The sequence below is a fragment of the Aythya marila genome (assembly GCF_965140915.1).
Source record: "Aythya marila genome assembly, chromosome: 10".
Lineage (NCBI taxonomy): Eukaryota > Metazoa > Chordata > Aves > Anseriformes > Anatidae > Aythya > Aythya marila.
The window spans coordinates 15,170,285-15,181,369 of NC_139051.1; the positions used below are offsets into that span (position 1 = coordinate 15,170,285).

At 47.8% G+C, this 11,085-nt stretch overlaps 1 long non-coding RNA gene across 2 annotated transcripts; it reads right to left on the bottom strand.

The window, feature by feature from the left end:
* Nucleotides 1-3,654: 3,654 nt before the first annotated feature.
* LOC309881931 lies at nt 3,655-10,939 on the bottom strand. Of its 2 annotated transcripts, none has more exons than XR_014318205.1 (4): nt 10,393-10,939; nt 6,574-6,662; nt 5,783-5,939; nt 3,655-4,384 (listed from the first exon to the last, which is right to left on the bottom strand). It is a non-coding gene; the product is annotated as an uncharacterized lncRNA (long non-coding RNA). The 2 variants fall into 2 exon arrangements; XR_014318206.1 differs by having other exon boundaries at nt 3,655-4,389.
* Between the last annotated feature and the right edge of the window lie 146 nt (nt 10,940-11,085).

Genomic DNA, 11,085 nt, shown 5'->3' on the forward strand with positions numbered 1-11,085 from the left:
CCTGCTCCCACCCTCCCATTTACATCCCATCAGGGTCACGGAACCATTTAGGCTGGAAAAGGCCTTCAGGATCATCAGTGTGGATGGATCAAGCTCAAGCATAGATGAGCATCCATCCTGCCCCTCCGTTGTGTCTTTTTCTGCTAGGGGAAGGTGAGCTGGGCCTGCTGGAGTGCACTTGACACACAATGTAAGCAAATGTACCTGGAAAGGATGCTTACTGCCTTGGGCATGTGGTGAAAAACAGCTCGAACAGCATGGAAAAACCCACCCTAGAGGGGCAGGCAAGAGGTCGGGACAAGTTGCAGCTCCAGGGAATTTCCAAACCAGCAGGACTCTATCCAAACTCCTCCCTGGCCTCCTGCAATACAGCAGCTCCACACCAGCAGTGATAAGCAGAGACCAGCACTTGGTCCCTTCGGACAAGGATGGCTGCAAGGAGGGCAATGCAGATGCACGGAAAGCACCCACCCAGCAGCGGGGAGGCTGCCTGCAGAGGCTGAACCCAGGGCTCTTTCTGCACCCCAAAGCAATGTTCCTCAGAGCAACCCAGGGACGCGGTGTCACTGTCCCTAACACGACCCGGCTGCCCCCAAACTTCCAGGATTTGCAACCAAACTGCTGCAGCGTTTAGATCCACATGAACCTGAACAGGGTAGGATCCCCTCACCAAAGCAAGGCCTGTGCAGCATCCTGAGCAACAGAAACTTCCAGCAGCAAGACCAGGAGGAGTCGTCCGTTCAGAGACCAGTCCTTTTTGGTCCGATGCACGGCACCCTAAGATTTCTCGATCAATTTCCCATTTGATAACTTTTACATAACCAGGCTCCTTGCTCATGAAAATAGCTTTTCCAAATCCTTCAGTCAGATGGGGGTCAGTAGGATGTTCCCAACCCACTTTTATTTCGAACCAATGCATTGGTTTGAAAATAAACCTTTTCTCACATTTATACTTCATTCTCTGGTGAGTTTAATTATTTAAAATACTGCAAGGGGAAACACCTCATTGTGGCTTTCATTTTGCTGGGATAAATAAAAGAAAAAAAAAAAGTGTTCATACATGTTCAGTCTCCATTCCCTTTCTCTACACCTACTCCATTTTGACTAAGTATTTTGGAGTGGGAATGCCTAGAATTTGACAGATTACTCCACGGATTTTGTTAGGCCCTTGGTCTTAATCCTGACTTCTGTCACGGGGAATTTCCATGGATGCTAAAAGCCAACTTGCAGGAAGTTATTGAAGAAAACTTGTTGCAGGCTCTAGCCCATGAGCTCCTCCTTTTGCTATCGATGCACTGAACAGCAGATCAGGATGTCGCACCTCTGACTGCCAGCTACTTACTGAGAAACTAAGACGTTGTTTTACTTAACAAATCATGACAGAGTTTTCTTCTCTTTCTTTTAGATGTCACATCTCCCCTGGTGGCTACAGGGGGAGCAATCAATCGGTCAGCAACCGCATTTGGACGTGGCTTTGATTTTCTGTGCAGATCACTTGCAAGTTTGGAGGGATGTATTATCCAGCATTGAACTCCCTCAAAAACAATTCTCAATTCTGCACTCTCAACGTTTGTGCCTCCTGCTGTGTCCTGTATCACACAGGCACATGAAGAATGGGTTTATGCGCACCTTCTCCTGGTGGAAATGTATTTTGTAGGGCCATTTGCATTGAAATATTCTCTAAATGTCTCCTCCCGGGGCATGCCTTCAACTTTCAACATCTCAGCACCAATTGTGTACTTCCTTCTTCACCCTGAGTACAATCTTATATTGTCTTTGAGCTACAGATGAATACAAGTATACAAACTAGGCTTTTCTGCCTTCTTTTCTTTTAACCCACTTTCTTCTATGTGAAATTTAGGTTTAGATTTTTTTCTTTCTGAAAACATGACACGTTACCCAGAGTATTCCTCCATTTTCCATCTAGACAGAAGACAGAAAGCACAAACTTGCTCCAGTCTGTCAGCATTTCTTGTTCAGCTTTACAAGAGTGGCTGAAGAAGGAACAACAAACAGGTACATCTGTCCCAACCTCAACTGCTAACTTCAAAACTTGAAAATGAAGCTCTTACCAGCAGGTTGTGGTCCCGTTTTTACTACACACATGTAAACAGTGCTTTTAAAAAGCTCTCTGTCAGCTGTGTGAAGAATTACACTACAATAGCAATTCCAAACTTAAGGTTGACAGACATTTTTAAGATTTTCATCTCCCTCCTGGCAAAAAACTCTCCTGAAAAAAAATAATTCAGGAGCCTCTTCTGGCTAAAGAACACCCACAGGGTTCTGCTATGAACCTGAGGAGTGGGAACTCTTCCAAGTGGACATCAAGAGTTCCTGATTAATCACACCCTTGTATTATAATATTATATTCACACATGTGAATACAATAATATTATATTCACACCCGTGTAGGTTACAGTGTTGCTGTATTGATGCCTATTCAGTCAGAGGCATCTCCAGACATATTTTTAAGGCTAAGGTAAACCATGCCTCAGTTTTGCCTCTGCCTTTCCTGCACTAGGAATCTAAACAACAAACTCAGGCTCAAATATCTGAGGAAAATGGAAAGAATTCCACCCATTTTGGTGACTCTTAGAGAAAAAAATATACCTGCTGTGTAAGTGATTGCTCAGAATTGCTGGGGTTTGTTGCAGTCTCAATAGAGAAAGCTGGAAAAGGGTAAGGACTGAGATCCAGCCCAGAGAAAAGACAGGAGAAGCAGTGGAGGACAAACGTGTAACATGTCATGAATATTTTGTGACACTTCAGTGCAAAAAAGCCCAGTCATAAGGGACCAATCCGGCAGAAAGTACATAAACTGCTGATGCACATTTTCTGCTGACAGTAGTCAGATTTTCTGACCAGGATACCATTCAGAAACTGCCACTCTCATCTGCAAAGTCAGAAATTGAGGCGAGGTGAATTTCCAAATAAAGTTTTATTTTGGCTCAAAGTTGCCCAGTGCTTTGCCTTGACATTGGCAGGTAAAACGGTTTCTCAAGAAGTTTCATGAGGCCATTCTGAGATTTCACTGGTCCTTGCTGCCCCTCAGGGGTCAGTCTAAAGCTGAATTTGTGGCAGAGAACAGAAAACTGAAAACCCCCAAGGACTCTCTCAAGCTTTCCTGAAAAATCTGAGTTCAGTTTGGGTGGGCTCTGCCTTGCTCGGGTCAGAGCTGCTCCCAGGGGGGCTGCAGAGAGGTGCTCACAGCCAGGAGTTCAGAGGGGAGATGGCAGATTACTCAGTGGCTGTGGAAGGATGGCTCGTCACCTCTGGGGACAACTCTAGGGACACTGTACCTACAAATGACCGATGTGAGCCTCAAGGACACTGCTGAGTATCACTGCATGGGGTCTTCAGCCCTGGAACACAGGCTTGTACACGCTGACATGGCAGAGGTGCCTGGTGGCAGCAGTTAACCCAGAGCCATTCACCAGAAAGATGGCATCCAGTTTGCATCCCCTCGCCCCAAGTACTTCTCCCACATTTTTATCCGTTTACTTCAGTACCAGACCTATTTTTGTGAAGAAATGCAACGTTGTGCAGAGGTTGGGGAGGCCCAGTAACACACATCCCACAGAGACTTGTTCCAAAACTCAGAAAGCTGGAAGCAAGGTTTTTTCCCCATTTAGCTACAAGACCTTTTTTCCCACTATACAAGAGGGCAAGTCTTTTGTCTTTGCAGTATTTGCTCCTGCATCTTCTGCTTCTTGTCCATATATATATATATATATATTTTTTTTTTTTAAAGAGAACATGAAAGGATTGCATTAAGTCTTTAACTGAAAAAGGTATTCTTCCAGATAGATACAGTCCTCTTCTTACTTACTGAAACTGAAATATTCTTCTAGGAAACTCAGCATGAAATTGAGTGATAAAACGCCAAATTTATGCCTTGATTTTTCTCAGGGAACTTTTTATGCAACTATATATTAGTCTGAACTGAGTTGAGAAATAAAGTTTTCTGTTTGAACTGAGCGATTAATTTTAAACTCTTCTCATATCGAATAGTCTAGCAATTCTCTCTGTATGATTCCCATATTTCAACGTGCAAAATTTTAGAGGAAAATTCCATTCTGAGTTCCAAAAGCTTTGAATTCACAAGCATTTTATTGTGTCAGGGACAGAATGCTGGCAAATTGACGTGGTACTTCCCTGGAAATAAGTGATCAAGTGAGCTGATGTGAATCAGTCACTGCTGTACAAGGCATACAAGATTTATCATCAACTCAAACCATCTCAGAAGCTGGTGCACCTACGAAGGTGAAGGCAAGATTGCTGATTTCTAGAACCAGTACCCTGGGGAAAGTTGAACAGGATTTGTTAGTGTCAGGTCAGAGGCTGGACTCTGTGATCTTGGAGGTCTCTTCCAACCTGGATGATTCTGTGCTAAGAAAAAAGATTGGTTCATATGGCATTTGGTATTACTTCCTCACTTGTCTCATCTAAATCTCTCCTCTTTTAGTTGGAAGCCATTACCCTTATCCTATCACTGCACTCCCTGACAAAGTGCCTCCCCAGCTTTCCAGCAGCCCCCTTTAGGCACTGGAAGGCCACTGTCAGGTCTCCCCAGGGCTTTCCATTCTCCAGGTTGAACAGCCCCAGCTCTCTCAGCCTGCCTTCATAAATCCTTCTCTCCAAGGCTGCTCTCTGTCTCGTCACCCAGCCTGTGCTTGTGCTCGGCACTGCCCCAGCCCAGGTGCAGGACCTTGCACTTGGCCTCGCAGAACCTCATGAGTTTCACCCAGGCCCACCTCTTGAGCCTATCCAGATCCCTCTGGATGACATCCCCATCCCTTCCCTCCAGTGTGCTGACCACATTACCCACTGACTGGTCCATCCATCAAATCTGCATCTCTCCAGTTCAGAGACAAGGATATCACAGGGGACAGCATCAAATGCTTCCTACAAGACCAGGTCGGCCACATCAGCTGCTCTTCCCTTACCCGTGAATGCCCTAACCCCATCGCAGAAGGCCACCAGATTTTTCAGGCATGATCTGCCCTTAGTGAAGCCCTGTTGGCTGTCACCAGTCGCCTCCTTATTTTCCATGGCAGAGTTTCCAGGAGCATCTGCTCCATAACTTTGCTGGGCACAGAAGTGAGACTGGCCTGTAGTTCCCTGGGTCTTCTTTTTCTCCCTTTTTAAAATGGGGATTGTGTTTCCCCTCTTCCAGTCCCTGGGAACTTCACCAGACTGTCACAGCTTCTTAAGTGTGACAGAGAGAGGCTTAGCAGCTACATCTGCCAGTTCCCTCAGGACTTACAGGTCTATCTCATCAGGTCCCATGGACTTCAGGTCCCTTAGATGGTCTCAGACCTGATCTTCTCCTGCAGTGGGCAGTTCTTCATTCTCTCAGCCCCTGCCTTTGCCTTCTGGGGCTCAGGTTACGTAGCTAGAAGTCATCTGACATCCAAACTATCCCCACAGAGGGAGAAATAAAGCACTCTATCATGGCTAGGAAGACAGGCTGCCTTGATATTTAATTGTTGTCACCTAACTGCTGCCAGAAGATGAGCATGGTGGAAACCAGACCACAGACACATAACATGGACAGCACTTTTTCGCTAGGCCTTGGCAAAAGGCAAGTAAGAATGAATACCTGTGACTCACAAGAGCTGGGTCTGAGCCATATTTCTGAACGTAGAAAGGCTGCATCAAAGCAGCTCCAGTGTGAAGCAGAAAAAGACCTCTGTGGTACGCTGAATTTAGCAACGTCACCAGGAGCTTCTGACTCAGAGCCCACTGCCCAGCCACGCGTGCACATCACCACCACACCTACCTGCCAAACCAGCACGACTCGGCTCGTGCGGAGCTCTGCCACCAGCAGCCATGAAGCAACATCTCATGAAGAAATCCTTTTTCTTTCAGGGTTATAATTAAGCCATGCTTCGTACCACTGCTGCTGGCTGGTGCGGGAAGGCTGCCGATGAGTTGCACTGGGAGAAAAGGCAGATCGAGTCAGATCGGGATCCCACTTCAAACCTGCCTGTGTTGGCCTAGCCCAGCTTTTCTCTCACAACGGAGTTCAAGACCCTGCTGCCAAAATGTTCCTCTTCCTACCAGCTTCACAGGCCCCCTGCTCCCATTGACCCTGCAGACCAGTTATTGGGGATTTTCCCTGTACAGACGCACAAACCACACCGGACAGGCGCTTGAAGCAAGACATTTAGCTGCATCCAGGCCAGCACCCACCTCCTTCAGGTCTGATTTGACATCGTCCCTCTGTGGGCTGCCCAGGAGCTAAGCCAGTGGCCAGGAGGGCATCTGCTTGCTCAGCCAGGTCACTGGTAAGCTAACAGCTCCCTCCTCTGTCACACAGCACCAAAAGCAGCCTAGAATCTGTCCTAGCATCACGTGCAGCAGAGAATATTATTCACTCTCTCATTTTTGCACGCAGGAATGTCTCCAGGATAGTTTCGCTGGGGTACACAGACACCCAGGAACCCCCAGCCTGGTGCACTGAGTGCAGCTGAGGCTTCAGTTCTCCCCCATTCAATTTGTGCAAGCCTCACAGCCAGCAGCAGGGCATGGTCAGCGTGCCCTTTCCCTTCCTGATGTCCCAGCACATACCAAGCGCCCTGCTCTGGTCCTTCAGGGATGTGGCTTTTGCAGGGTGCACTTTCTCATAGTACAACTCATTAGAGCTCTTCCAAACGTTTCTAAAAGAAAAAAAAAAAAAAAAAAAAAAAAAAGAGAACAGTCAGGTAACCTTTTTCTAAATTGCACAAGAAGTTGATTTTAAATACCTTCCTGTAACTTTGAAATCTTCTCTTCTCTTTATATTCTAATGCTTTACAAAGCACTATAAATTTCTGTCCAGTGGCATTATTGCTGGATCCCACTGAACACCTCTACCTGCTTTTTGTCTGTCCCACTCTGTTTAAAAACTCAAAGTTCTGGATAAATTTGGTCTTTGAGCATAAACTGAATTTGACTGGTCACTTGTTGCCTCCTAGTCAACCTGTATAGTTTTTCTGATAGAGTTTTTAACTCAATTAACTCTCTTCACACATACCACAAGGTAAACTTGCTCGCTTTTATTGCATTTTCTTGCCCTAGCAGCTACTGTGCACTTAAAGACAGCAGAACATCATGTACGAGCTTAAAGCAAAGGTGCTATGTAGGTGTGGAAAAAGCTGAATAATTGTGAATTGAAATTCAAAGCAGCTTTCAAGTGAGGCATGAGCTAAAAGGGTTGTGTGGAAAAATAAATGACTTGCAACAAAAAGAATATGATAGGGAAATATAGGAAAGGGCTTCAGCGCTGCATCTGGAGCTGCTTGTACCCTGCCTGCAGGAGAAAGGAAGGTGGTTCATGCCAAGAACAAGGATCAAGCTTGTAAAATTCACTGCTGTTAGAAACCGTCATGCCCAAGCACCAGCCAGGGGTCTCCGGGAGGTATGGATTTCTGCATAGACATTCCCTGGTACAGACGCAAGATAAACCTTCAGGTTCAAGTAATAAATCACCTTCCTGTGAAGAAGCCAGAAGGATCCCACCTGAAATTGGATAGGAAATACCAAACACCACGATTTCTTTCCGGTTGCTTCACCATAGGATTTGCAAGAGGACTTGCTGCATCTGGGTACGCAGGAGTCCTGCTGGCTCTGCTGTTCCTGGGCAGCCTGCATGCCTCAGCACCTCGAGGGCTTCTGCACCAGGGCTTCTCACGGTGGGAATACAGAGCTGTTTCCTCCTCCTGCACTCCTGCCATGGAGCTGGCTGCTCCCCAGGCCGGGAAATAGCGAGGCACCAACACCCCACACAAAGCCATTGGTGCCACACCAACTGCACTGAGCTCACGGGTTTCATTTCCCCACGCCTGTCTGAAAGCCCCATGTTTGACCAGGGGCTAGCAACTTTTTGGAGCTTCTGCCACCTCCTCTCCTGCAAACCAGAGGGTTTTGATGCTCCTTTCCCTAGGGAAGGGCAGTTCCCTGTTCTCTGGGAATCCCCTGCACTGGAGCTCTCCCTATCGCTAGGGCTGCTGTGACAGCAGTGCTGCCCCACACCATGCTGCAGATCCTTTGCAATCTGCACACCCCCCCAGAGGCACAAGCAGGTTAATTGCTGCAGTCATCAGGAAGGAGGATGCTAAAGGACCGGCCTTTGAAGTGGCTGCTTCTTTTAGGACTTCAGACAAGTGACTTGGCCTTCTGGCTTCCGTATCTGTGGGACAGGTACACAACCTAAATTTGTTAAAGCCTGAACTTGGCCTAAATGCTGCACATATTGAGGGAGAGGAAGAAGAAGGTCTTTCATGGAAGAAATAGATCACCTCTTGGTTTGACTCAGCTTTTTTTCCTTTTTTTTTTCTTTTTTTTTTTTTTTAATACTGGCACCACTGGGAGAGTTCCCATTTGCTTAACTAGGCCATGTATGAGGAAACTGGGAGGGCACTTAAAATGTTTGGAGTGGCTTGACCTGCTAACTTTCATTCTTCATCAATCTGAGCAGCCTGGGTTCAGATGAGTTTTTTGACTTTCAGATGAGCTGAACATCCAGAACAGCATGGAAAAGTTGTTGCGTGTATGTTTATATATATATATATAAAACCACACACAACCTTCACACTTCTAAGTTTAAGTAGTCCTAAAGCAATAAAATGCTATGACAGCATTGTTATATTGGTAAGCATGTTTGGGAGCTGGGAAGGATATCTAAAAACAGCCTACAATACAATTAGCCAAGAGAAAATATCTGAGCAGGGTACATTATGAAAGGACTTTTGCTAAACAATATCTACTCGGACTTCTGTAAAGGCCTTTGACGTGCTCCCACACGGCATCCTGATCTCCAGACTGGAGAGATATGGACTTAACGGACAGACCATTCAGCAGGTGAGGAATTGGCTTGAAGGCTGCACCCAGGGAGCAGTGGAGGGAGGTGATTGTCCCCCTCTACTCCACCCCTGTGAGGCCCCACTTGGAGTCCTGCAGCCAGGTCTTTGGCCCCCAGCACAAGAAGGATGTGGGGCTGTTAGAGCAGGTCCAGAGAAGGGCCACAAAGTTGATCAAAGGGCTGGAGCACCTCTCCCGTGAAAAAAGGCTGAGAGAGCTGGGGCTGTTCAGCCTGAAGAGAAGGCTCTGGGGTGACCTCATTGCAGCTTTTCAGTACTTCAAGGGGGCTTGTAAAAGAGGTGGAGGGAGACTTTTTGTGCATTCAGATGACAGGATAAGGGGGAATGGCTCTAAACTAAGAGAGGGGAGATTTAGATTAGAGATTAGGAGGAAATTCTTCACTCAGGTGATGAGGCACTGGCACAGGCTGCCCAGAGAAGCTGCAGATGCCCCATCCTTGGAGGTGTTTGAGGCCAGGCTGGATGGGGCCCTGAGCACCCTGATCTAGTGGGTGGCGTCCCTACCCATGGCAGGGTGGTCAAAACTAATTGATCTTTAAGGTCCCTTCCAACCCATATGTTCTCAAAGAAAAACCCCGATCAGCTACTGCTTTCTGTTACTTCCTCTCAAGTTCTGTTGCTTCTGGTAGCTGTAAACACACTTGAGAGATTGCCTGACTGCAATAAGTGGAATTGATTGCAAAAGTGTTCTGCAAAAGATATTCTGAGATGTATCAGCTGTTTCTGGATGTCAGCTAAGAAACCTTTTCTGCCCCTGTATGAACTCTTATATTGGCAAAAAAAGTTGGAAAAGGAAACAAACTTTACTGACAGAGAGGGAGCTAGATTAAGGATCCTCATAGCCAGTAGCAGGGCTTGTGGGCTATCATCTCCATTACAAGCAGAGCTCTCAATCTGTTAAAAGCTATTCACCATTCCGAGGGAGGAGGCAGCTCTGCCCTTATCAAGCTCCTGAAGCACTCTGATTAGCACAAGCCCACTTTAACAGTGAAAACCTGACCTGGAGCCACAGAACCAACCAAATCCGAAGAGCTCTGCCTTGGGCAAGGAGATACAGCTCTACGCACACACATGCTGCAGTCACAGCACCTGGCAGCATTCTGTAAATCAGGCCCAGAACAGAGGCCAAACTTCCTGCTGGACCAGGAAAATAGCAGCATGCCACAAGGTCCTCAATCAGAGAGTAGGAATAAAAGAAATGGCAGACAGGAACGTGACACAGGGGTTGCTGTTTGAGCCCCACTGAGGTGGTGTCCAAACTACATACCTAATTTCCCCCCAGACTTAAGACAAATGGATTTCAGTCTCGATGTACCTGTGGTGTCAGAGGTAGACATGTAGTGGGCACCTTAATGAACAAACCATCCCACACAAACCAGGCCCCACACAGTCACTGCCAGCCAAGCACCAGCAACAAGCTGCAGGCCTTAAAACAAGCTGTCACCATGTTAAACGTTAACTCTTGCTCAACTTGGTAAAAAAACAATCATTTTTCAATTCCCAGAAGGCGCTAGCACCAGAGCCTCACCTACTGGAGGAGGTTCGAGCAGTTCCTTCACCAACAGACACCAGGCAGCAGTCCACAGAAAGGCCAGGCAGAGTTAGCTGAGGGGGAAACTCAGCCAGAGGAAGAAGGAAGGAGAACAAGGCACAGTTTGAGGCTCACAGCACCCACTCCCCTCGGGGGAGCCTGGCTGCAGGAAGCTCTCCCCAGACACCAGCAGCAGCCCCACCACCACCACAGGGAGCTTGGAGGTGTCAGGGGCTGATGGCTGCCATGAGCTGCCCCCAAAGGTCCCCTCAGAAGGACCTCAACCGGCTGAAGAAGCCTGGGCAGGCACAGCAGGATGGAGCCCCCCGAGCACAAAGGGGAACAGGAGCTTCACACCCAAGCCTCCTACAGAAACCACAGCACCCCTGCCTGGCCCAGCAGCAACCACCACAGAGCCACCCTCAGCGCCGAGCTCCACCAGCAGCCCAACAACAGCAGAGAAAAAATATTTAAGCTCCTAATTAAGCACCTAACCCGCTCCGGGCCTAAGCCCCCCTCAGAGGAGCACCAACACGACCCCTCCTCGCACACCACCCACCGCCACCCGCCCTAGCGCGGCGTAAATAGCACCCGGGCTTTTATAGCGCCCCTTCCCGGCGGCCCCCGCGGCCGGCCGCTCCCATTGGCTGGCGGCGCGGGCGGGGGCGCGCACGGGCGCGCGCCAGCCGG